Below are 26,371 nucleotides of genomic sequence, written 5' to 3' on the forward strand. Positions count from 1 at the left end.
CGGTGGCTCATGCCTGTAATCCCAGCAATTTGGGAGGCCGAGGCAGGGGGATCACAAGGTCAGGAGTTCGACACCAGCCTGATCAACATGGTGAAACCCCGTCTCTACTAAAAATACAAAAATTAGCTGGGCATGGTGGTGCGTGCTTGTAATCCCAGCTACTCAGGAAGCTGAGGCAGGAGAATCGCTTGAACCCGGGAGGCGGAGTTTGCAGTGAGCCGATACCGCGCCATTGCACTCCAGCCTGGACAACAGAGCAAGACTCCGTCTCAAAAACAAACAAACAAACAACCTCAGGGAGTATAAGAAACAGATGCAGAGTGGCATATTGCAACAGATTTTGGTGATTGGGAGGGCCAACCCAGGGATGAGACAAAGGGATAAAATTAAGGGAAGAACAACAGAATGGAAAGGAAAGAATGTTTTCTCTTTTGTCTTTTACTTTTTAAAATTATTTATTTATTTACTTATTTATTTATTTTTTGAGACAGAGCCTTGCTCTGTTTCCCAGGCTGGAGTGAAGCGGTGTGATCATGGCTCACCACAGCCCCAACCTCCTGGGTGCAAACGATCCTCCTGCCTCAGCCCTCCTGAGTAGCTGAGACGACAGGCACATACCACCACACTCAGCTGTTTTATAATTTTTTATTTTTTAGTGGAGACAAGGTCTTACTATGTTTCCCAGTCTGGTCTCGAATTCCTGATCTCAGGTGATCCTCCCACCTTGGCCCCTGAAAGTGTTGGGATTACGGGTGTGAGCCACCTTACCCAGCCTGGAAAGAATGTTTTTGAAAGATAATGTTGATAAAGAACAAACAGGATTCCACTGATTAAATTAGGTCATGTGCACATTCTGTGCCCCAAACAGGAATATGAGTGTGTCACTTTCTATATAGGAAAATGAATGCAGAGAATGGACAGCAGAGGGAGCCCATGATGAGTTTTGACCATCAAGGTAAGAAGATGGAGAGAGTGACATTTTCCCTGGTGCTCTCAGACCATGAGCTTATTTCTCCCCACTCTGTCTTTACTTCTTTACAATAATGGTTGAATATTATTTCCTAACAGAAGTGGCCATGATGTGCTAGCAATTATGCCTGTCCTCACAGTTCTCTGTGAGCGTGCTGCTCTATTCCTTCCTCTTTACAATATGAAGAAAGTAAGGCTCAGAGAACTGCCCCAAGTTGAGTTACACAACTGCTACATAATTGAGTCAGGATTCCAATTCTTAGGGCTCTGGGATTCTAAGTGAATCCTCATGCCAAAGTCACTGTTCTGTGCCCTCACATCTATGGTCGTTTTTCCCCCTCTGCAAATGCAAAGGGGGTTAGAAAGACACTCTCAGAGTAACATAGTAGGTTCATTTTAGCAGGGACATTTCAGAAACACAATGTATTAACTCAAGGGAGGTACCCCACACCCAGCAGGCTTGTGGGAAAAGAAATGTGGAGGCTGGTGGCAATGGCAGTATCCAGGATGTGGATATGGGGGCTTTAAAATCCCCCCATAATTTCCATTTACCACCACCCCCACCTGGTCTCTTATAAAAAACTGACATTATCTGAATCTTATGTCAAAAGCTTTGCAAATACAGCTTCAAAACCCTTCCTGGCTGCCACCACCCAACCTTCCCTAAGCTCCACTGTGGCTGGCCTTTCCTGGCAGCACTCAGCCTCCCTCTGGTGAGTGATGGTGGGTTGGGCCAGGCTGTGTGGGCTTAGAGACCCTCAAAACGAAGGAGCTCCAATTCCACATCCATAGTTGCCACAAAATAAAGGCTCCTGTCTTCTCTCCTTTTTCTGGGACCCCCACTGCGTAGCTCGGCATGGGTCCAAGTCTTCAGGGGGGCTCAGCAAAGACTTGGTGACAGGCTGATTGATGGATTCCCGCCTTGCCTGCCCTCTCATGCACTCCTGCAGGCTCTGGCCCTGGTCCACTGTCCAGCTGCCTAAGGGGTCTGCTTTTCTTTGTTGAGTCAGCACCAATGAGTCAGGGCCAAAATCAGCTGCGGGGAGTGGGGAGTACTGCAGGAAATTGTGGGGATGGAGTAAGAATTTAGTGGCCCTAAAGGAAGTTATAGCCAGGAGCATCTGAAGGGATGGCACGGGGGGGAGGTGGTCAGAGGAGGACCCTCTCTGACCTGCTGATGTTGTTGACCATTGGCTCTTGATGGAGCACTTTCCTGTAGTAAAACACAAGCGCTTACTCAAGTCATTGCCTAGGGCCCTAAAAAAAACCCTGGTCTTATCTCTTTTGTGCTTCAACTCTACTCTTCTAGAGATGCCAAAATGGAACCAAATCTCCATGAACTCTGCTAATGGAAGACGAGGAAAAGGCAGGTAAGTGAAATTCTCAGATACATCCCAACAGCAGTTCAACCCTGTCCTTTTGCTGGAGCTGCTGAGTTTTCATCCTCAGTGGCTAATGGCATCGGCTGCCCTCCTTCTGTATTTGCTCATCCACAGGTTGTACACACTAGTAGTGTGGACAGCAGGAGAGTTGGATATTGCTGGAAGGTAGGTAAAGCTGGGCTCGTGATGTGGCTCTATATTCAGATTTGCAGGCCATGGTCCTAGGGAATTTTGTTCATTTTATCCTACTAAGCCTCACAACAGGAGCCCGTCAGCCCCCTAAGACAGGAGCAAGGAACAATAATGGTCCCAGGAATGGAAGTCCTATGCCTTTTATAGAACAGCATTGGTGGAACACACCCAGACTTCCCATATCCTGTGCCCAGGTAGACCATGCAACAAAGACCATGCAACAAACAGACCCTCATGCGTCCTTCCATATTATTGCCCATCTTTTGGTAGACAGAAGCCCAAAATATTTTCAAGGGAACATTCTCATTCTCCATGGCCCTCTCTTGGTGATCTATCTCTTGGGAATGAAGCTCAAGAGTCCAGCTTAGCTGGGCACAGTAGCTCATACCTGTAATCCCAGCTACTTGAGAGGCTGAGGAAGGAGTTGTCTTCACCCCTCAAGAGTAGGGCAGTGGTGAAAACAGGTCTTGGTTTAAAAATTGAAGACTAGAGCAATCGTTACCACATGGTGATGTCACAGATTCTTGGTGTATCCCAGACAGATGAGGTCTTAGAGATGACCTGGTGCAACATGGAGATTAAAAGGCTGGGCTCTGGTGTCAGGCCATTTGCATTCTATCAGTAATTATTCTTAGTATCTTAGATTATTCTTAGTATGTAAGTACTCTTAGTACCCACCGGGCAAGTTTCCTAACCTCTCCAGGCCTCTGTTTCGTGGTCTATAAAATGAGGATAATAATAATACCAACCTCATAGGTTGTTATAAGGATAAAATGAGATAATTTTTCTAAAATGCTTCGCCAGACACATGATAAGCAATCAATTTATGTTTGATATTTTTTATCACTGTGTTATCCTCTTCACTTCATAGACATTGAAACTAAGGCCCTAAGAGGTAATGTTTCTTAAAGTCACAAAGGCAAACTAATTGTATATAAACATTTCCATTGTTTGGAAATAAGGGGACATAAGCCAGGAAAGACCAGGTTATGTTGCAGTAATAACTCCCAAATGTCCACTTCCTGCCTACATTCCATGTCCACTGTGGGCCAGCTGTAGACTCTACTAGGTTCTATTACTGTCCTTGTTTCAGGACTGAGGTAGATGAAGTACACGGCGAGCCCTTCGGAAGTGACTCAGATCACTTCTGCCTACATTTCATGAACAAAGCAAGCCACATGGCATATGGGAGTTCAACAGTGTGGGTAAGCATAATCTTCATACAGGGAGGTAACCAGATATTGGTGAAGAATAATATAATTTATGACCATCTGCTATCTAAGCAAAGATGATCTTAGTGTGAGCTATCCCGTGGCATTAACCAATTGAAACACCTGCCCCAAGATGTCAAAATTGGTATGCGAAACTAGAAGACCCTTCCGCAGCATTAACAGGAACATCTATTGATGCCCACTCCTTGAAAAAATTTCTCAAAATCCCCAAACCACGGACAAAATAAAAACTTCCACTTACTGAATATTAATCACACTGTCATGTGGCTCACCCTAGGATGTCCTTATACCAGAACATCACAGAGGGGTCACCTCCCCTCTCCCCTCTTAAAGTGTTCCCAACCTATCCCATGCTATTTCATTCCCTTTTGCATTTCATTCCATTAACGTCTGATGATTTGGTGCTAATCACTGGTCTACATGGTAGAAACACAAGAGAAGCGGGCACAGAACTTATCTTTAAGGAAGGAGGAAAACTTCCCTCCAGTGGGGGAAGACTAATAGTAAAGTCAATACATAGAATATATTGTAAGTACTGGTATGGGCTGAAGGCTGTGGAACCACAAAGGAAAGTCACTTAATCTAGCCTGGGAATGTCAAAAAAGTTTGACATGGGAAAGCTGAGGTTGCTGGAATTTCATTCTTAAGAAGGTGTGAGAATTATGCAACTGGCCGTCATCATGATGATGTTGGAGACAAACATTTACATCTTTTTAGAAGCAAGTATTTAGGGTTCCTAGTATTTCTTACTTATTAGCGAGCATCTTTTCTGAGTGTTGGGCATTGGCAATGTGCTAGGCAGTTAAATGACACAGTCCATGCCTTTTGGTACTTAAGTAAGCAGAGGGTGTCAAAGAATAGGTCTTTCTTGAAGACCAGAATAAGTCTTAAGGTGAATCTCCCAGGGAGCTTGTTCATAATGCAGACTTGTGGGGTCTACCCTAGATTTTCTGGATGTGGGACCCAGAAATTGACATTTCAAACAAGTGCCTATGTTACTTTGATCACACTTGAAGTTTGAAGGTTACTGCTCCAGAGACAGCCATAATATTGATGCATGTAGAGAGGGCCCAGGGAAAAATGGGTTGAGCTTATTGAACAAAGAAATACATTGGAGTAAAAAATATTTGTGTTACCTGTGAGTCAGAGGCCAATGCCCTTTGAAGTGTGGTGTAAAGGTTAGAGAACTTGGCATTTCTTTTTCAAGGCTGCTGTTGATTTCAGTTCAGGACCATCACTTCAAAACTGCTTTCTTGTGCTAACATGTTTCTTTTTTTTTTTTTTTTTAATTCTGTTGCCTTTTATCTCTTCCAATAAAACAATTTTATGGCAGAATCTGGTACCCACTTTGTGTACAACAGCCAATTAGAGGTAAAGGTGATTAATGAATAAGGACTAATGACATCTCTCTGTTGTCTTACAGTTTACAAAGAACTTAGATTGGTCTCCATCTTTTTTTTTTTCAAGAGAGTCTCCCTCTGTTGCTTAGGCTGGAGGGCAGTGGCACAATCATAGCTCACTGCATCCTCAAACTCCTGAGCTCAAGCAATCCTTCTACTCAGCCTCATGAGTAGCTAGGACTACTGATGCATACCACCATGCTTGGCTAGTATTTTACATTTTTGTAGAGATGGGATCTTGCTATGTTGCCCAGGCTGGTCTTGAACTCTTGGCCTCAAGCAATCCTCCTGCCTTGGTCTCCCAAAATGCTGGGACTATAGTTGTGAGCCACAGCACCCAGCCTGTCTCATTTGATTTACCAATACCATGGGGATAGGTGTTCTTATTACCTTCATTTTTCAGTTGAGGAAACTGGATTTGGAGAGGATAGACAACCTACCCAAGGTCACGTAAGGTGACTGATAAACTAGCCATGCTGAGATGGGCTTTGTTGAGAACTGTCTTTGGGACTATTCCATCATCTCTAATAACTCTGAATGAGCAGTTGGCCTCATTTATACCCAGAATGCCTCTGGCGGAGAATTCACTCCTACAAAAAAGCTCCATGAGTCCCACACCTATCACTTGATCCCCCCCTTGGATTCTGGCATCCCTTAACACTGTGGTGGTCCAGGTGAGTGTGAGGGAGAGAAGACAGAAAAGACCAAACGAAGGGTCAGAAGATGGAGGCCTCCTCTCACTCCCTAAACCCAGCAGGCTGTCTGTAGCCCATGAGATGAACTTTAGGAAAACCAAAAAGAAGTTTTATGTGGTTTGCAGTCCTCTTCATCTCCTCTCAACTGTCTCCTTCACCTCTGGCCCCTTGCCTAACTTTTAGCTTGGTGTTCTTTCTGTCCCAATGGGACTGTGAACTCTCTCAAAGTGAAAAAATTAGGGAGCTTGTGTGTTAGGGGCATATTTTTGCTTTGAACACAAGGCCAATTTTGAGAGCTGTATAACCCTAAGGAACAGATGATTAGGAAGAGAGTCTTGGCTGGGAAGGAATCTCTCTGTTGTCTGTCATTAGGGAGTGTCTTAGTCCATTCAGGCTGCCATAACAAAATATCATGAACTAGGTGCTCATAAACAACAGAAATGTATTTCTCACAGCTCTAGAGGCTGGGAAGTTCAAGAACAAGGCAGATTTGATGCCTAGTGAGGGCCTACTTTCTGGCTCATAGATGGTGCCTTCTAGCTATGTTCTCACATGATGGAAATGGTCAGCTAGCTCTCTAGGGCCTCTTTTTCTTTTTTCTTTTTTTTTTTTTTTGAGATGGAGTCTCGCTCTGTTGCCAGGCTGGAGTGCAATGGCATGATCTTGGCTCACTGCAACCTTCATCTCCTGGATTCAAGCGATTCTCCTGCCTCAGCCTCCAGAGTAGCTGGGACTACGGGCGTGCACCACTCACGCCCAGCTAATTTTTGTATTTTTAGTAGAGATGGGGTTTCACTATGTTGGTCAGGATGGTCTCGATCTCTTGACCTCATGATCTGCCCACCTCGGCCTCCCAAAGTATTGGGATTACAAGCATGAGCCACCGTGCCTGGCTCTAGGGCCTCTTATAAGGGCACTAACTCCATTAATGATGGCTCCATTCTCATGACCTAATTCCCCTCCTGAAGTCCCTACCTCCAAATACCATCACCTTTCGGTTTAGGATTTCAACACAGAAATTTTGCAGGGCCACAAACATTCTGACCATAGCAGGGAGAATTCCAGAGAACTATTTTCAGACCTCTGGTGAAAGGAGGAAAAAAACCAAAGACCCTAGAGAGTCTCCTTCCTTTTCTTTGTTATGTACTTTCTGTGTTAGTTCTTTGTTGTGGTACCAGCAATAGAAGATGGCTTTGGCTTTAGAAAACTGGGCTAGCATCCCAGCTCCACCAAACACTTGCAGTGACCTTGACAAGACTCTTTACCCCTGTTAGGCCCAGTTCTCCCATTTGTTGAGTGGTTATAGAAAGGCCCGCCCCGTCCACCTCTGAGGATGTCTATGATACTCAAAGGAGAAGCTGTGCAGAGGTGAATTAGTGCCAGCTGCACAGCATGGAAGGTTCCTGGGGGACTTGTGCAGAGTCAGAATAGAGGTGTGCAGCCCCTGAGGACAGGTCTTTATGAGTAACAGCTCTGAGTCCAATGGAGGATTTCCACTGGATCATCCTGCCATGAACATGAGCAAGGGTCACCAGCTAAGCTGTCATAGCCATCAGAAGCTAATAAGGCAGTAGAGGGGACTGGTTCAGAGGGTGGGCTTGAGCCAGACTACCTCGGTCTTCTTGACTCTGGCTCTCCCCAGCTGTGTGACTCTGGGAAGACATTTAACTTCTCCAAACCTCAGTTTCCCCATTTGTAAAATGGAGATAATAACAATCTCTATCTCAAGAAATTTCTCTGAAAATTAAATAAGACAAGAGTGGAGTGCTTAGCAAAACACTTGGCACAAAAAAGAAGTCCATAAGTGTTAGCTGTTGTTTTTATGACTATATTTGACTGCATGGACTAAGCTGAGGTCAGTGCTTTTCTGGGTGGTCACAGGGCCTGTGCTGGAGGGTCCTGAAAGGCACAGGCTAGGCACTGAGCAAGTGGAAGAATTAATTAAGTTGATAAACCGATGCAATCAATGAATAATGCATTGACACTTGTACATACCATAGACAGGCGAATGCACATCTGATTGGATTGTTCTGTTTCTGTGTGCTCTCTGTGATGTAGGGGTAGGGCCAGTCACACAGGAGTCCACGTGCTGCCATGTCCTGTAAAACAGACAGAATTAGACTCTGTTTTGCCTCACAGTCCTCTCTTGGGTCCCTCAAGGGAAAGAGGAGTGACTGACTGTAAAGCTTTTCATACTGGCCATGTGGCCACTTCCAGTCCTGGAAGTGTATGTATATTCTCAGCACCAAACCCCTACTCCAGTGTGCTCCTCCTCCCCCACCTTGATCTTAAATGAAAATGAGGCTGCAGGAAAGCTGCTGTGCTGTTTTATTGAAAACAGGTCCGGTTGGCAACAACTTGCAGTTCCTGGGCTCAAGTGATCCTCCCCCTTCAGCCTCCAGAGTAGCTGGGACTACAGGTGTGCACCACCCTGGCTACTTTTTAAATTTTTTTGTAGAGAAGTGGTCTCACTATATTACCATGCTGGTCTTAAACTCCTAGACTCAAGCAATCCTTCTGCCTTGGCCTCCCAAAGGGCTGCTACTCCTGGCCCATGCAAATATTCTTATCTCCCACTCCCATCTTTCTTTACACAAAAGGTTTGCAGGTTAAATAGATATGGACCTACTTGTTTTACTTAACCATATACCTTGGAGATATTTCCATAGTGTTCCATACAGAGCATGTTCATTCTTGGTTTTTACTAGCTGCATAGAATTTTTTTCCTTTTCTTTCTTTGTTTTGTCCTCCCTTCCTCCCTCCCTCCATCCCTTGCTCCCTCCCTCTCTCCCTCTCTTTCTTTCTTTCCTCTTGCCCCTTTCCTTTTCCTTTCCTTTCCTTTCCTTTCCTTTCCTTTCCTTTCCTTTCCTTTCCTTTCCTTTCCTTTCTCTTTCTCTCTCTCTGTTTCTCTCTTTCTCTCTTTCTTTCCTCCTCACTTGGTCACCCAGGCTACAGTGCCATGGTGTGATCACAACTCACTGCACTGCAGTCTCTACCTCCTACACTCAAGCCATCCTCCCACCTCAGCCCGGCCCCCGAGGAGCTGGGACTATAGGATAGGTATGCGCCACCACACCTGGCTAATTTTTTCTTTTAGAGACAAGGTTTCACCACATTGCCCAGGCTGGTCTTGAACTCCTGGGTTCAAGCAAACCAATCTGCCTGCCTCAGCCTCCCAAAGTGCTGGTATTACAGGTATAGCCACTGCACTCGGCCAGCGTTTTCATTGTATGCATCTACCAGAATTTATTTAAACCAGACATTCTATTAATGAATATTTAGGTTTTTCCTATTATTTTGTTCCACAGTGGGCAGATCTTATGTAAATATATTCCTAAAGGCTGAGGAAGCTGACAGACCAAAGAGGCTGATAAATCCAGTGTCTCACATTTAATAGGGATTTATGAACAGAAGCCATCATCTCAGCAGGAGATAGTAGAACATGGGCCATTACCCCCCAGACCCAGGGCTTCTATACCCTAGAGAAGGAATGTGTATAGGATAGTTGAAGTTGGCCCCTTAGGGAAAGGCAAGAATGCTATGTGAATCTGCCTAAGGGCAGGATTTATGGTCAAGGTTGTTTTGATCTAAGTGCAGGATTTATGGTAAGTACATGCTTTTACACAAGGAACAGTAGATAAAATAGAAATCGTAGAGGTATTCCCGGAACTGGGATTAATCAGAAGTCAACATGGTGGATTAGCATGTAAGATGGAGTTGCTTTAACCTGCACATCTTTGCTATTACAAATAGTGCTATTTTATATATAATATATATATAATATGATTTATATATTTATATATATAAAAGTGAATAATCTTGCTGTTTTATGATTTAATTTTTCAGTCTATAAGATTGAACGTATGTCATTTTGTTTATACATGTGTTATAGACTGAGTATTTGTGTTCCCCCATCAAATATGCTGAAGCCCTGACTCCCAATATGACTCTATTGGGAGATAGGGCTTGTGAGGAGGTAATAAAGGTTAAATGAGGGCATAATGGTGGGACCCTGACCCATTAGGCCTCGTACCCTTATAAGAAGAGCAAGAGACATAGAGATCTTTCTCTGCCATGTGAGGACACAGTGAGAAAGTGGCTGTCTGTAAGCCAGGAAGACATCCTTTACCAGGAACCAAATCAGCCAGCACCTTCATCTTGAACTTTCTGGCATCCAGAACTGTAAGGAATAAATTTCTGTTGTTTAAGTCACCCAGTCTTTGGTATTTTGTTATGGCAGCCTGAGCTTACTAGTACAGTAAGCATATCTGAAGGCTAAAATTGCCAGAAATAGAAACATGGAATCACTAGGTCAAGAGGTGAATGCATTTACAAATTTGATAGGTGTTGCTGATTTACTGAATGAAAGGGATACCCACTTTAATTCCCTTCAGCAGTATATAGTAATGCATGTTTACCCACAGCTTCACCCTCAAATTGTTTTCAAACTTAGTTTTTTCCCCTAAACAGAAAGGTGAAAGTGATTATTTTATATTCTTAACCTATTTTATTTACCAAGGAAATACTCTATTACTATTGTAAATTGAATACTAGCATATTTTTCACATATAGAATGTAACTGTCAAAAACAAAAAGTACTATTAAATTTGTGCTGGATGTTGTTGCCTATAGAAAGGTCTGAGTCTGAGATGTGTTCTTTCTTGTTAAAAAGAGAAATCAGAAAGTTTAAATGGATGTTAATGACAGGTTGAAACTGAGGCTTCTTGTTGATGTAATCCAACAGTAGAAATCAGTCTGACTGTGGTCCCACACTCTCTTACTTTCTGCCATCCCGCCCAATCTGCTGTTGTGTAGCTGAGGCTATATTGTGTTAGGTAAGCCAAGGGAGCCATCAGCTAGGTGGTTCTACACGCATAACTGCAAAACCAGCCCAATCTAGTTCAACTTTGTGTTATAAAATGGTTACTTTGGCCGGGCGCGGTGGCTCACGCTTGTAATCCCAGCACTTTGGGAGGCCGAGGCGGGCAGATCACGAGGTCAGGAGATCGAGACCACGGTGAAACCCCATCTCTACTAAAAATACAAAAAAAAATTAGCCAGGTGTGGTGGCGGGCGCCTGTAGTCCCAGCTACTCAGAGAGGCTGAGGCAGGAGAATGGCGTGAACCCGGGAGGCGGAGCTTGCAGTGAGCCGAGATCGCACCACTGCACTCCAGCCTGGGTGACAGAGCGAGACTCCGTCTCAAAAAAAAAAAAAAATGGTTACTTTTCAGTTACCTCCATGTTGCAGATAACCTAAGCAAACCCAAATGGACCAAATGCAACGCTGATGGAATCTAAGTGCTCAGACCAAGGAATGGGGACTGAAATAAGAGTGGACACCACATGGCATGATCCAATCAGATTGAGCCCTGGAAAGATCATCCCATGGCAAGATCCAGTTAGATTACACTTCCTGGCATCACCTCATTGCAAGATCCAAGATCATGCCTCATTACCTTCTGCCTATAAAACCTGCCCCAGCCCCCAGCTCCAGGAGACAGATTTGAGCCAGGCTCCTGACTTTCTCTGCAGCCTTGCAATAAACTTTTCTTTCTACAAAAACCCAGTGCTTTGGTGTTTGGATTTTTTTTTTTTTTTTTTTTTTTAAATACAGGGTCTTGCTCTATAACCTAGGCTGGGGTGCAGTGGCACGATCACGGCTCACTGTAGCCTTGAACTCTGGGGCTCAAGCAATCCTGCCTCAGCCTCCCAAGTAGCTGGGACTACAGGTGCATGCCACTAGGCCTGGCTAATTTAAAAAAATTCTTTTGGAAAGACAGAGTCTCACTATGTTGCCCAGGCTGGTCTTGAACTCCACCTTGGTCAGTTCTCCCACCTTGGCCTGCCAAAGTGCTGGGATTACAGGCGTGAGCTACCACGCCCAGCCATGTTTGGTTTTTCATTGCATGCAGTCAAACAGACCCAGTTCAGTTTGGTAACACACATAGCTGTCTGGATGGGCACAAGGAAGGCTTGATCCTGCTTACAGGCTCACTGGGTAAAAGTGAGCAGGTCCCTGAGGCTCACCACATGTTGGCCTTGTCCCAGTAAGGAGAAAGGCGCCTGCCTCTTGCACTTTCCCAGGGAGGAAGGTTCTGGAGCACGAGTTTTACCCTAGTTTCTGACCAAGTGTCTGCTAATGGTAGTTTCCTAAGTCACATTTTTTAGGCTTTTTAAAAATTAGTAGACTTTATTTTTTAGAATAGTTTTAGATTTAAGGAAAATTTGAGCAGATAGCACAGAGAGTTCCCATGTGCCCTCCATATATACATAATGTTCCGTATTATTAACATTTTACATTCGTGTGCTCTATTTGTTATAATCAATGAACCAATATTGATACATTATTATGTACTAAAGTCGATAGTTTCTACCTGATGTCTATTTCTGTTTGAGGATCTCATCCAGGGTACCAGAGTACATTGACTTGTGGTGCCTCCTTAGATTCCTCTTGGCTGTGACAGTTTCTCAGACTTTTATTGGTTTTAATGATCTTGACAGTTTTGAGTAGCACTGGCCGGGTATTTTGTAGGAAGCCCCTTTATGGGAATTAGTCTGATGTTTTGTTTCATGATTAGCCTGGGGTTTTGGCTTTTTGGGAAGAGGACCACAGAGGTAAAGTGCCATTCTAATGACATCATATCAAAGGCACATGTTACCAACATGGTTTATCACTGTTACTGTTGACCTTGATCACCTGGTTCAGCAGTGTTTATCTGGTTTCTCCACTGTTAAGGTACTCTTTCCCCCCTTTCCTACTCTTTAGAAGGAAGTCAGTCTGCCCACCCCACACGTAAGGAATGGAGAGTTATGTTCCCTCTTCTGGAGGGTACAAGATCTACATCAATTATTTGGGATTCTCCTATAGGATATTTTTTTCTCTTTCCATTTATTGAGTTACTTACATCAGTATGGATGTATAGATATTTATTTTACATTATTTTTGGGTTACAAATCAACACTACTTCATTTTATTGCTTAAATTTTTCCAGCTTTGTTCATTGGTAGCTCTTTCAGTTGGCTCCTGCATCCCTTTGACATATCCCCATTACGGTACGATTTTTTGTTTTTTGTTTTTTGTTTTTTTTTTTTTTGAGACGGAGTCTCGCTCTGTCGCCCAGGCTGGAGTGCAGTGGCCTGATCTTGGCTCACTGCAAGCTCCGCCTCCCGGATTCACACCATTCTCCTGCCTCAGCCTCCCGAGTAGCTAGGACTACAGGCGCCTGCCACCACGCTTGGCTAATTTTTTGTGTTTTTAGTAGAGACAGGGTTTCACCGTGTTAGCCAGGATGGTCTCGATCTCCTGACCTCATGATCTGCCTGCCTCGGCCTCCCAAAGTGTTGGGATTATAGGCGTGAGCCACAGCGCCCGGCCCATTTTGTTTTGTTTTTTAAGAGAGCATACATCTGTTGCCCAGGCTGAAATGCAGTGGCACAATCATAGCTCACTGCAACCTCAAACTCCTGTGCTCAAGTGAACCCTCCTTCTTCAGCCTCCTGAGTAGCTGGGACTACAAGCATGCACCACCGCACCTGGCTAATTAAAAAAAAATTGGGGGTTGGGCATGGTGGCTTATGCCTGTAATACCAGCACTTTGGGAGGCCAAAAAATATGGATTGCTTGAGACCAGGAATTTGAGAGCAGCCTGGGCAACATGACAAAACCTTGTCTCTACCCAAAATACAAAAAAATTAGCTGGGCGTGGTGGCACATCCCTATAGTACCAGCTACTTGGGAGGCTGAGGTGGGAGGATTGCTTGAGCTTAGGAGGCAGATGTTGCAATGAGCTGAGATTGTGCCACCGCACTCCAGCCTGGGTAACAGAGTGAGACCCTGTCTCAAAAACAAAAACAAAAACATGAAAAAGGAAAAGAAAAAAGCAAATTGCAGGGGGTAAATTATACATAATTTAGTGTGGTCTTGCTGTGTTGCCCAGCAGATCTCGAACTCCTGGGCTCAAGTGGTCCTCCCATCTTGGCCTCCCAAGTGCTGGGATTACAGGCATGTATCACTGTGCCCAGCTGTATTGTAGGTTTTTAAAAAAATTCATTTTTGATCACTTCCTTATTTTCTGGTATTTCAAGATATTCCAAACTCATTTTGTATATTTCTTGCTGCAGTCCTACTAGAATCAGACATTTCTTCAGAGAACGCTAGTTCTTTTTATATTGGACAGTGTTAGTAGAAACCAAGATCTAGATGCTAAGTGTACTTATAGCTACTGGGATGTTAAGTCACATTTTTAATTTACTGAAAACATTTAAGATTGCCTGTATTTCTAGTCTCTCCTTAATTCCCCAATAATTCCTATTAAAACTAACTGGTCGCCTCACAGTTTCCCCAAAAGGCCTTGGGGTTTTACTCTTTTTGTTTGTTTGTTTTTTAAGATTTGTCCTCACTTTGTTTAAATCCTTCCTGTCCTTCAAGCTTCAGGCCTCCTTCTGCCACCAACTCCCACCCTACCACCCCAGCTTCCTTTTTGACATTGCTGCCTCTTATCTCCTGCTTCAGGAGGCTCCAGCAATGCAAATGCAACAGAAGCCTGATTTATTCTTGGAAACAGTTCCATGAAAATCAAGCAGGAAGGAATTTAGAAAGGAATAGAGCAGCTATATAATATCTTTTGTCTCCATTTTTTTAAAATTTAGTTTTGTGGTTTGAACCCAGATAGCCAGACTATCAGTTTTATTAGGGCTTTTTTTTGTCTTTTCAAGGTTCAGATGGAGGCACCTGGATTGAGTTTTGTGACTCAGGGCCAGAGCTGAACTTTGAATCCTGTGCCCAAGCACTGCATTTGTGAAGCAGGAACAGAGAGAAGCAGTGAAGGTGGGCGATGCTTTGAGATAACTTTGTCCAGACTATCTACTTTAGTTTTACAGATGTGGAAACTAAGACCCAGGGAAGGGAAGAAATCATACCCAGAGACATATAACTCATATATGTCTCATTAAAGGAACAGTTGGGTCTAGAAGAATTTTTTTTTTTTTTTTTTAACTATAGGATCGGCCAGGCTGTGTCTAGAATTTCTTTATTGGTGTTCCAGTGCACTTTCTGCTGCTGTGTAAGGACTTAAGATTGTTTTCCCTAAGAAATTTGTCTTAAAATCCCCATCCTGTAGCCCCGAGGCACCCAATGACATCCTGGTAGAGGGAGCAGCCCAGTTTTTCAAAGATGCATGCATTTTGGACCAGTGAGACCTGAATTGAAAGCCTAGCTCCATCCCTTAACAGCCATCTGATCTCCAGGCAATCTCTCAGATTCTCAGTTTTCTTATCTGTAAAATGGGCATAAGGATGCCTGGGCCACAGGTGTGTTTTATGGCTGAAGCAAAAGCATGGTTGTGAAGGCACCTGGAGCATACCAAGCACATAACTGGTGCTCAGCATTTCTTCAAGGATCATTCTGTGGCTTCCCATGTGTATACCTGGTATCCTGAAACAAATAGAAACCTCCTAGGTTACTTTTACTTCCTTTGTGTCTCTACAAAACTGGACACACAACAGATGTTCAAAAGCCCTTGCTGGATGAAGGAATCAAAGCTCACCCCATAGGGAGACAATGGAGGGGCAAAAGGTGTTTGTGCAGTGTGAAGGAGAAGGAAAACAGGTGAGTGAGGCAGATGGGCAATGGAACAGCTGGGCCAAGCGCTCATTTTACATTCAGACTGAGTATTCTTCAGGGAGAGGGATTGCCTGAGGCTTCCCAGGGAGAGATATGCTGAGCCAGGCCTCTGCCCAGTGGTCAGGGTGGAGGCTGGATAAAGAATCAGGGAGCCCGAAGCCCCTGTGCTTTCATCATTTCCAGCCTCCTGCCCCTGCTTGGGGCCTGGGCACGTTCACAGCTGAACAAGATGCAGCAGGAAACCCTGAATCAAGGGAGTGAAGGCATTTAATGAAGCTGAGCTGACTTCTGGCTCTAAATTCCTTTCCCTTTGCTTCCAGGCTTGCTGTGGCCTGTTGTCTCTGCCCGGCAGAGTCTGGTGGCTGCTCTCATTTCAAATCACATTGCGAGCTGGATGAAAGCAAGAACCAAGGCGTCTCAGCACGCATAAAGGCAAGTCAGAATCTGGAGACCAAGATTTATTGCTGCAGAGATGGGTGCCCTTTTTGTAGCTGACTTTTATGGAAAGGGCAGTTTTCTTTGCATTAAGTTTGTCTGTAAGAGTCAGTATGACCTAGAGCAGGGGCTAGCAAACGTTTTCTGAAAAAATTAGATAGGGAATATAGGCTTTAAGGGGCATGCAGTATCTCCTGCAAATATTTCAACACTTCTGTTATAGCAGCCAATGTATAGTTGGCAGGACTATGCATTATATAATGTATAGATGAACAGATGTGGCTGTGTTCCAGTAGAACTTTATTTATGGACACTAAAATTTAAATTCCATATAACTTTCATGTGTCACAAAATATTAATCTTTTCATTTTTTTCAACTATTTAGAAGTGTAAAAACCCACCTTGGCTTGTTGGCCATACCAAAACAAGCCCTAGGTCAGATGGCAGAAGGTGGTCTGCAGACCTGCTCAGGGTACAGTATGGCCTTGGGAGTCAGACAGGCTTGGATTCAAACCTGGCCTCAGCTCTATACTTGCTATCCAACCTTGTTGGGTGACTTAATCTCTCTGAATCTATCCATATATAGGGACAATTTCCTATCCATATATAGGGATAATAACGTCTACCTTAGAGGTTGTTAGTAGGCAACAAATGAAGTTACAAAGAACCTAACATGGACCATTTGAAGTCCTTGATAGGAGGATGTTATTATTATTGCTTCTCTCAACCTCATCCTTAAGAACACTAGTAATGAGAGCTGAAAGCAATATTCTACTCTGCACATCTGCCCAGAACCTCTGAAGTCTGTTTATAAAGGCAGTCATCATAGGCTTTTTACAAAAATTATAATGCCCTGCTTTTTGCCACAATTAACTCATCTTTTTTGTTCCAATTCACTTCAACTTAACACATGCTCACAAAGCACAACTTTGCACAAGGCTCAGAGTGCAGCAGGATTGGAAAGTTGAACTTGACACAGTTCCTGCCAAAATATAGGTATCTCTCTAGAAGGGGAGATAAGATACAAATCCAAACAAGCATAAATCAAAAAAGCATGTGGAATAAGACCTCCAAGAGTGGCAATCATGTCTCCCATTTACTAAGTACCAGGCACTGTACTAAATGCTTTCTTTATATATGTTGATCTTACTATATAACCTCATGAGGAGGCGACTGTTATTATTCCCATTTGATAAGTGGGAGAATGGAGACAGGGAGATCATGAAGGTCCTTGCCAAAGGTCACACTTGAGTGAGCAGAGAACAGAGAATCAGAACAGAGATCCAGACCTGGCTGATGCAGGAGCCAGAACTTTCCCCACTGGCTTCAAGTGACCCTGGAGCTCAGGAAGTCCATCCTGGCTCTGACGGCTGGGAAAGCGTCACAGAGGGGCTTTCAAGCTGTCCCTGAAGCCTGGGGAGGGTTACTTCAGGCATGGATGGGAGTAGGGATGGGAGGATTCAGTCCCAGAACAGCGTGAGCAAATATGCTGTGGTGGGAATATGGAATGCTCTCAGGCGTGTTGGGGGAACAGCAAGCAGCGTGGGAGTGTAGGGTGCATTCCGTACCAGTGTCCTTTCCCTCCGTGGACCTCCGGATGCCTCAGGGAGGGGCGGGGGAGAGGCAAAAGGTCTAATGACTTCACCAGACTTACATAAACAGGAACTTCCTTGCAACGAAGTATGACTTTCTCATTTTAAAACAATTTGCCAGGCAGTGTATTCAACTCTTCAATCTTGCTTTCCCGTCCATAACTCCTCCCCCAACTTCCGGATGCAGCTTTCCTAGTGTGAAGGAGATGCCAAATTATGTCATAAAAACAGCGCTGGGGCATAGAAGTGGCACGTGTCTGAACAGGCACTGTGTGACCCTAGGCTGGTCACTTTCCCTCTCTTGCCTCAGTTCCTGCAAACATAAAATTAGGAGTTAGGTGATACCTGAGTGCTTTCCAGTGATAACCTTCCAAATTATGGCATACTAAGCCTGTCTCAGTAAGGGAAGCAGCCTTCACCTCTAGCTTAGAGTAAGCGATGCCACTTTCTAGCAACATTAAACAACTGCAGTTCCTGAACTTGATGGGGGCCGGGATTAGAATTTTGAGCCTTTAACTTGTCAATGTGCTGCTTAGATAACTTGCTCCTTACTGGAGTTCATGGAAATCCATGTTCTTTGCCCATCCACCAACACATCAACTTTTAATTAATTCATTTATTTATCTACACCTAGTCCCTGGAGCCAGACTGCCTGAGTTTGAATCCTGGCTCTACCAGCTCTGTGACCATGGTCAAGTTACAGAACCTCTCTGTGCCTTAGTTTCTTCTTCTGTAAGACAGGGATAACAGTAGAAGCTGCCTTACAGGGTTGTGAGGATTAAATTAGTTCATGTGTGCACACACACACACATAAAATATCAAGTGCTTAAAACCACTCATGGCATGTAGTAAGCATGATATAAGTGTGTACTATTATTATATTCGAAGCATGTTTTAAGTAATAGTGTGTGCTGGATGCTATGTTAGGAGCTTTTTCTATGAAACATAGCACTCTTCCCTACTGCCTTACAAGGTAGGTGTTATGAGCCTGCTTTTCATATGAAGAAATGAAGGATTGAAGAGTTGACATGCCTTGTCTGAGATGTGCCACGGACTAGGCTGCAGAGGACAGCCAGACACGTCAGCAGGGCCCAGGAGGGAGAGGCTGGAAAGAGCGGGCAGGTCACTGCCTGCCCCTGTCACCTAATAGCCAGCTCACATGGCCTCCCTGCTCTGCTATTTGGTTCTTGCTGCAACCTAGACTCCTGCTGATGTCTTGTGTTGAACTGTGTAACCTGTCAACACATGAGAATCATTTGCAGCGACTGGGGAGTGACGTGATTTAGGAGCAGGGGAGGGGAGCTTGTGGAGAACAGAAAACTGCCGCTCCATTTTGGAGCTGCCTTTCAGCCTGGCCAAATGAGAAACTTCCTGCTTAGAAACAGTCAGGACATTAATACTCAGATGAGTAAAGACACACATGTCTCCACTAACATCCCAGGCGGATCAGACTGATTATACCGCACTGTAGTGCAATTTCCTCTTGGTTTTTATTTCTTTGGCCCAACATTGTGCAGATGGTAAGCTCTGCTCACTGAAAATATGGAAATGATAAAAAATAGAAATACGAGACATTTGGATATCACTTGAGCTGAAACTTGACACTGCAGGTCTGATTGAAAATCCAGCAGGCCTCTTTCAAGACCCTTTACTGTGGCTCCTCGTTTGCTTCAGGAGGCGCCTGACAAACTTGCCCAATTCTCCCTAAATCCTGCTATTGTTAGCTCTGGCCTGGGCCACCTGCTTTCTCCTCACCAGAGATATTCGGCCAGATGATCCTTACCATTAAAGTCCCAGGATGTGTGTGCATGAGCACACACACACACACACACACACACACACACCACATATGCACCACACAGATGCATGCACATAAGTGCACACACACCACATATCACAGATGTGCACACATACCACACATGCACCACATGTGTGCACACATATGCACATGCCACACCTGTACATGCACACACTGCACACACATGCATACACATAAGCACATACCACATGCATACCATACATCACACACCACACACCATATACATGCATGCACATACAAAATTACATGCATCACACACCACACACATGCATGCACACATACCGCACATACCACACATACATACATCATACCTGCATGTATGTGCACACACACACCACATATACATCCCCCACACACAAACACACATGCCTTTTAGGTGCTACCCAGGACTCCCTTTCTAGCTTTAAACTCTTCATGGAGAACTTTCTGCTGTCCGCTGAACCTTTAGAGTTTCTCTTTCTTTTCTTTTTTTTTTTTTTTTTTTTTTTTTTGAGACTGAGTCTCGCTCTGCCACCCAGGCTGGAGCACAGTGGTGTTATCTTGGTTCACTGCAACCTCCGCCTCCCAGGTTTCAAGCGATTCTTCTGCCTCAGCCTCCTGAGTAGCTCGGATTACAGGTGAGTGCCACCACACCTGGCTGATTTTTGTGTATTTAGTAGAGATGGGTTTTCACCATGTTGGCCAGGCTGGTCTTGAACTCCTAACCTCAGGTGATCCACCCACCTCTGCCCCCCAAAGTGCTGGGATTACAAGCATGAGCCACAGCGCCCAGCCACTGGAGTTTCTCTTTCATACTTTCCATGGGACAAAGCACCCTCCTCTGTCCTTTGAGCTCTGTCTCCTTCCTCCTCCAGAGCCCAGTTTCCAGAGCACCTCCTCCAGAAAGTCCTCCTTATTTTCCCCATCTTTGGCCAGCCTTCTGTTTGCCCTAGTGGACTGTACCTGTTTTGAAGTCTGCTGCCAGCGCAGAGATGCAAGTTTCTTAAAGTTTCAGAATGGCTTTCTCGTTCTCTAGACCCCGCTACACTGGAGCCCGGAGCCGTAACTCCTCTATACTTCTGGTGATTTCCATATTGATTGCAGATTCCAAGGCAACTTGGGTCTCCGCAGTATCATCGGGGGCTGATTGGAATTCTTGAAACCCTCTTCCCCACCCCACTCTCTGAATTTTAGTTTAATTAAACCTCAAGACTATATTTTCACCTGTTCCCTTTAATAATTAACTTGCTTTGAGGAATCCAGGAGAACCCAGACACAGTGACTGCTGACCTAGTTACTGACCCATCCTAATGACGCTTCTCCCAGAGGTTCATCCTCTGGGCTCTGGCCCATTTGGTGTGAGAAAGTGAACTCCTATTGGGCACTGGTTTTGCTTCTCAAGCCAGGTGGAAATATTGGCCTACCCTCTTGACCCTACTTCTCATAGTGGTTTGGTGGTTAAAGGTCTATAGAGTAGAAAGATTATGCTGGCTTTGCTTTGTTTTAGGTTTTGTGTTTTAATCTCTTTAAACCCCAGTTTTTAATCCTATTGCTTTCAAGTCCTGATCTCGTCAAGAAGACACCATCAATTGCACTGTTGTTGTACAACTCCAAATGTTCTGGGGCTTATCACTCTCAGAGCTGAGCTGAGGATGCTAAGGGGTCCCCAGGTGTCCTACAGCTGTGGGCAAGGCGAAGGCATGCAGGCAGTCAGCTCCCCTGCATGGGTGCCATGCGGTCCCTGCAGCCTTGTTTCTCCTAGTTTCTCTAAGGCACTCCTGAGTCATTGTTCTCTTGATCTATTTGTGAGGGCCGCCATAATAAAGCACCATGGACTGGGGGCTGAACAACAAAAATTTATTTTCTCACAGTTCTGGAGGCTGGAAGTCCGAGATCAAGGTGTCAGCAGGGTTGGTTTCTTCTGAGGCCTCCCTCCCTGCCTTATAGATGGTTGTCTTCTCTCCGTATCTTCACATGGCCTTTTCCTCTATACATGTCTGTGTCCAAATTCCCTCTTATTACAAGGACACTAGTCATAGTGGGTTAAAAGCCATCCTAATGACCTCATTTTAACTTAATCACCTCTTTAAAGACCCTCTCTCTAAATACATTCATATTCTGAAGTGCTGGAGGTTAGAACTTCAACATAAGAATTTTTGGGGGAAAACGCAGTTCAGCCCATAACATTTTCTGCTTTTTAAATACACACTGCCTGGTTTTAGGGCACCCTGAACCTTAATATAGCCTTCCTAGGGGATATTTCATTTTCTGTAACATGTGAGCAAGAATACTGATCTCTTCCGATTGTTATGAAGGTTAAGTGCATGTGAAGTTTAATATAGCCTGGCTCATAAGTGCTTAGTAAATGTTAGAACCATTTAAATAAATAAAAATGGTGATAATGGTGGTGATGATGATGAAAATGAGCACCATTATTATTTGCAGATGTCTTAGTTATAACGAATTTCTTTTAATAGCACCTGATGATCATTTTGCTTGTGTCACTTTCATTTTACTTCTTTCTTTCCAAAAGAGGCTTGAGTGTGGCTGCCCAGCTCCCCAAGACTCAAGCCAAAGCCACTCTCTGTGCCTGCTGTGAGGATTTGAAAGCTCTCTGGCAGGAGAGGCCCTGGGCCTGCCCACAACTCCCATCTCCTCTTGGTAACCAGGAAGCCCTGGGGCTCGCTTAGTCACAACTCACTCAGGCATCGTTTTTGACCTTGACACCTTCCCCTGCATTGTGCCAGGTGCCTGGGACACTGCCAGCTCTCCCAGCCTGCCAAACTGATTCTCTTCCTTCACTCAAATGACTGGGGAAACCCCATCTCCCCTCCAGCAGGGAGTCTCCCGGGACTGATCACAGGAAAGGTGCTGTGGGCACATAGCTATGTCACCCTCTCACTATACACATCTGTGCTCGGCATGCACTCCAGGCACCTTCTGATAAAGGCATTCTGCCCAATAATTTCCTTGCACCCACAAGCATCCATGTGTCTATCTAGTTTAACATTTTTAAAAAATCTTCAATTATAAGGCTGAGTCTAATTTCATTCTCTGTACATTACATGTACATAAACATGCCCAATGGAGAGGCTGGATCATTACCAAGTTTACCAAGCAGTCACACTTGTGCACTTTCTCTCCCTCCTCCATCCTGTTTCATGCTTCTGTGCCTTTGCATCTGCATTTCTCTGGAAGCACCTCTTCTGCCTTGTCCCTGGGTGAATGCCTGTCCTGAGGCCTAGATCAAGGCTGTAGGAGATGCACCACTGACCCCATTCACAGCCAGGACCCTCTGCTTTGATGGCTCCCTTGTGCCTTCGGTGGCATCTTGTCTGTACTTACCATACTGTACTGTGATTTTCTGTTTGTATAGCTTTCTCAGCTGGCCTGGGAGCTCCTCAAGGGCAGGGATGATTCATTCAACTTTGCATCCCCAATGCCTAGCACAGTGCCTGACTATAGGTGAGTGAAGCCAGAGAGGAGGGCCCTGGGATCCAGCCATGCTGGGCAGTGCCTTTCATGGCATTTTCTGTTTGGCCTCACCTCTTCCTTTGTCCTGTTTTTAGCCTAATTCCTTTCAAGGCTCTGGCATGGGACTCTGAGCTCATTTTCATGATTGCTTTAAATATTTGGGGCTGTTGGCATGCCAACACGGGGACCCACGCTAAGGAGGGAGAGGAATTCTCCAGCTCTCTGGGTCCTGCCGAAACACAAGGAATGTGCCAGAAGCAGGGGAGGTTCTGAGAAAGTGCCAGTTTAGGTCGAACTAAACTGCTTTTTACCTGGCTTAGGGAGCTAGGAATTTGGGTAGAAGACAAGAAAGTGAGAGGACACAGAGGCCTTGGGGGAATACGATGGGGGCAGGGAGGGATCGAATTCCCAGAAGTCCAGGAGGACCCCCAGATGAAAGGGAAAGGGCAGCAGCAGGACAGATGTGGAGATGCAGTGTCTATGCCTGAAAATGACCAGGAGTCCCCTGGAGTAAATGCCTGGACATGAACAGTTCCAGGAACCACTTCTGCAAAGCAGATAGACAGGAGGAGACTCTGGAAGTCTTGTCATGGAAGAACTAGGACGCCACAAACGTGAGCTTGTTAGTATAGGGAGGGGTCTCAGAAACCACCTTATGCAGCCTTACCACTTTATAGACAAGAAAATGGAATCTTAGAGGTGACCAAGACCACACAGCTCCTGGTGGTAGCACCAGGACTGGAACGCAGCTCTCCTGTTCTCTTTCCAAGGCTCTCAGCCCCTCAAAGGCTGGAGAGGAGCTAGAATTAGGCCAATTTCATAACACCCAACAGGTGTTATAAATGTAATAGATTGCCTAACTTCTGCTTGGTGGGTTCTTGCTCTATGTCAGGCATAGCATTAAGTAGTTTACATGGTTTATCTTATCTCAGAGCAGCCTTATGAAGTAGACATCCTTATCTCCACCTTAACGATGGGGAAACCGAGATTCAGAGGCTAAATGATTTGCCTTGGATCAACCAGCCACTGAGCAATGAGGCCCACATTCTAACGCAGAGACTGTCATTCTGGAGCTCAAGCTTTTAACAATAATTTTCTAAAACCTGTCTTACCTGGCCTTTACAGATCTCGAGTCTGGGTTAAAAGATAGATGGCCTTGGCCAGGCACGGTGGCTCATGCCTGTTATCCCAGCACTTTGGGAGGCCGAGGCAGGTGAATCACCTGAGGTCAGGAATTCAAGATCAGCCTGGCAAACATGGTGAAACCCTGTCTCTACCAAAAATACAAAAATGAGCCAGGCGTGTTGGCATACGCCTGTAATCCCAGCTACTCAGGAGTCTGAGGCAGGAAAATTCTTGAACCTGGGAGGCAGAGGTTGCAGTGAGCCGATATCATGCCACTGCACTCCAGCCTGGGCAAGAGAGTGAGACTCTATCTTAAAAAAAAAAATAGATAGATAGATAGATAGATAGATAGCCTTGAATTTCTAGATAAAAATGCAACATCCCAGCTCTCCTGACAGTGAGACTTGAGGCAGGTAGGTGTGGGCATCTCAAGGAAATGAGGCATTTTTCTTCCCTGAAAATTCTTCAGTCCAAAAGAGGCCTGCGGTTACGGGGTGTGGAGAGGGACAGAGGATCTGTGGTGGGGCTGCTGACCCAAGAGTAGGCTTTGAGATGCAGCAGCCCAAAAGAGCAGTCCAGAGGAAGGAGATGAAGATTCTTCACTCACTTTGCTGGTTGGCTGCTGGCTTTAGAGTTCACTTGCCTGAAAGTGGATTCCTAAAGGAGGAAAGCAGCCCTTAAAATCCATAGCATCTTCCATTTGCACAGCAACTTCCAGCTTGTAAGGTGCTGCCTCATCTTCTCATTGGATTCTTACAATATGAAGGCAAAGTTATCATTCTCACTTTAGATGAAAACACTGACTCAGAGAAGTTAAGTGACTTGCTCAAAGTCACCCAGCTGGCTAGCAGCAGTGCCAAGGCCGGAACCTAGGTCTCTTGAGTCCTACATGGAAATCCTTTATCTTGACACAACTGCCTAGGGACAAAGGAACCAGTAGAGATGCTGCTAGAAGTTGCCTTGTTGTCTCCGGGTATGTGACCCCATCACAACTCTAGGCTTGCCCTGACTGGACTATACAAAACTCTGTTTACTTTGGCATTAATTTTAAGAAAGGCCACATGACACAGTTCTATCTAATAAGGTAAGAATGGGGTCTGCTGAAGAGCTTATAGGAAAGCCTCTCTCGCTCCTAAAGAGAGCCACAGGAAAGGGCAGTCTCTACTCCTCTGATTGTTGTGCCTAGAACATGAGGACTGAGACTGCTGTTGCCAACTTGCCACTTGGAAGAAGCCAGCACACGGAAAAGGGATGCACAAGGAGATGAGCGTCCAGGTCTCTGACGGCATCACCCAGCCAACACAGAGGCCCCAGCTGCCCAGGCTGCACGGGCCAGGCAGCACGCTCAGACTTCCGACATGGCACAGTATGGAAAATAAAAGGGTCAGACAATCTCAAGTCTCCTACTTAAGAGTTAAGACAATATCCTCAGAAGGTCCCCAGTGGACTCCCCTCATGGCTTTCTGGCCAGCTCTGGATCCCATGGCTACTCCAAACTAGGCAATAGCGAAGAGCATGGGAGTGCCATTATTGTTGTACCCCAGTTAGGGTAAAAACAGCGAGTGCTCTGTAAACACAACTGTTATTATGTGCCAGGCACTGTTCTAAGTGCTTTACATATATTATCTTGCTTAACAACCTTAATGCTCTAGGAGTGCTGCTAATATCCTCATTTTATACATGAGAAAATTGAAACACAGTTTTTGTTTGTTTGAGACGGAGCCTCACTCTGTCACCCAGGCTGGAGTGCAGTGGCGTGATCTCAGCTCACTGCGACCACTTCCTCCTGGGTTCAAGTGATTCTTTTTTTTTTTTTGGAGACAGAATCTCACTCTGTCACCCAGGCTGGAGTGCAGTGGCACGATCTCTGCTCACTACAAGCTCCGCCTCCTCGGTTCACGCCATTCTCCTGCCTCAGCCTCCCGAGTAGCTGGGACCACAGGCGCCTGCCACCACACCTGGCTAATTTTTTTTGTATTTTTAGTAGAGACGGGGTTTCACCGCACTAGCCAGGATGGTCTCAATCTCCTGACCTCGTAATCTGCCCGCCTCGGCCTCCCAAAGTGCTGGGATTACAGGCGTGAGCCACTGCGCCTGGCCTCAAGTGATTCTTGTGCCTCAGCTTCCTGAGTAGCTGCGATTACAGGAGTGCACCACCACACCTGGCTAATTTTTCTATTTTTAGTAGGGATGGAGTTTTACCACGTTGCCCAGGCTGGTCTTGAACTGCAGAGCTTAAGTGATCCACCTACCTTGGCCTCCCAAAGTGCTGGGATTACAGGTGTGAGCCATTGTGCCTAGCCGTTTGCTTGCTTTTATAGAGAGACAAGGTCTCACTCTGTCACCCAGGCTGGAGTGCAGTGGTGCGATCATAGCTTGCTGCAGCCTTGATCTCTCCAGCTCAAGCAATCCTCTCACCTCAGCCTCCAGAGTAGCTGGGACTACAGGTGTGCA

The 26,371-nt window shown here is 45.2% G+C and overlaps 1 long non-coding RNA gene across 2 annotated transcripts in view; it reads left to right on the forward strand.

Annotated features, from left to right (window-relative positions):
* Window positions 1–792: 792 nt before the first annotated feature.
* Window positions 793–26,371, forward strand: part of LOC115832316 — a 59,454-nt gene continuing 33,875 nt past the window's right edge. The window contains exons 1-3 of one of the 2 annotated variants that reach the window (XR_004027723.1): window positions 793–955; window positions 2,279–2,339; window positions 11,120–11,402. This is a non-coding gene — a long non-coding RNA (uncharacterized LOC115832316). Of the gene's footprint in view, window positions 956–2,278; window positions 2,340–11,119; window positions 11,403–26,371 lie in introns of those variants that run through there. The other variant, XR_004027724.1, reaches the window with a different exon arrangement.

This window comes from Nomascus leucogenys, chromosome 22a (assembly GCF_006542625.1).
Source record: "Nomascus leucogenys isolate Asia chromosome 22a, Asia_NLE_v1, whole genome shotgun sequence".
Lineage (NCBI taxonomy): Eukaryota > Metazoa > Chordata > Mammalia > Primates > Hylobatidae > Nomascus > Nomascus leucogenys.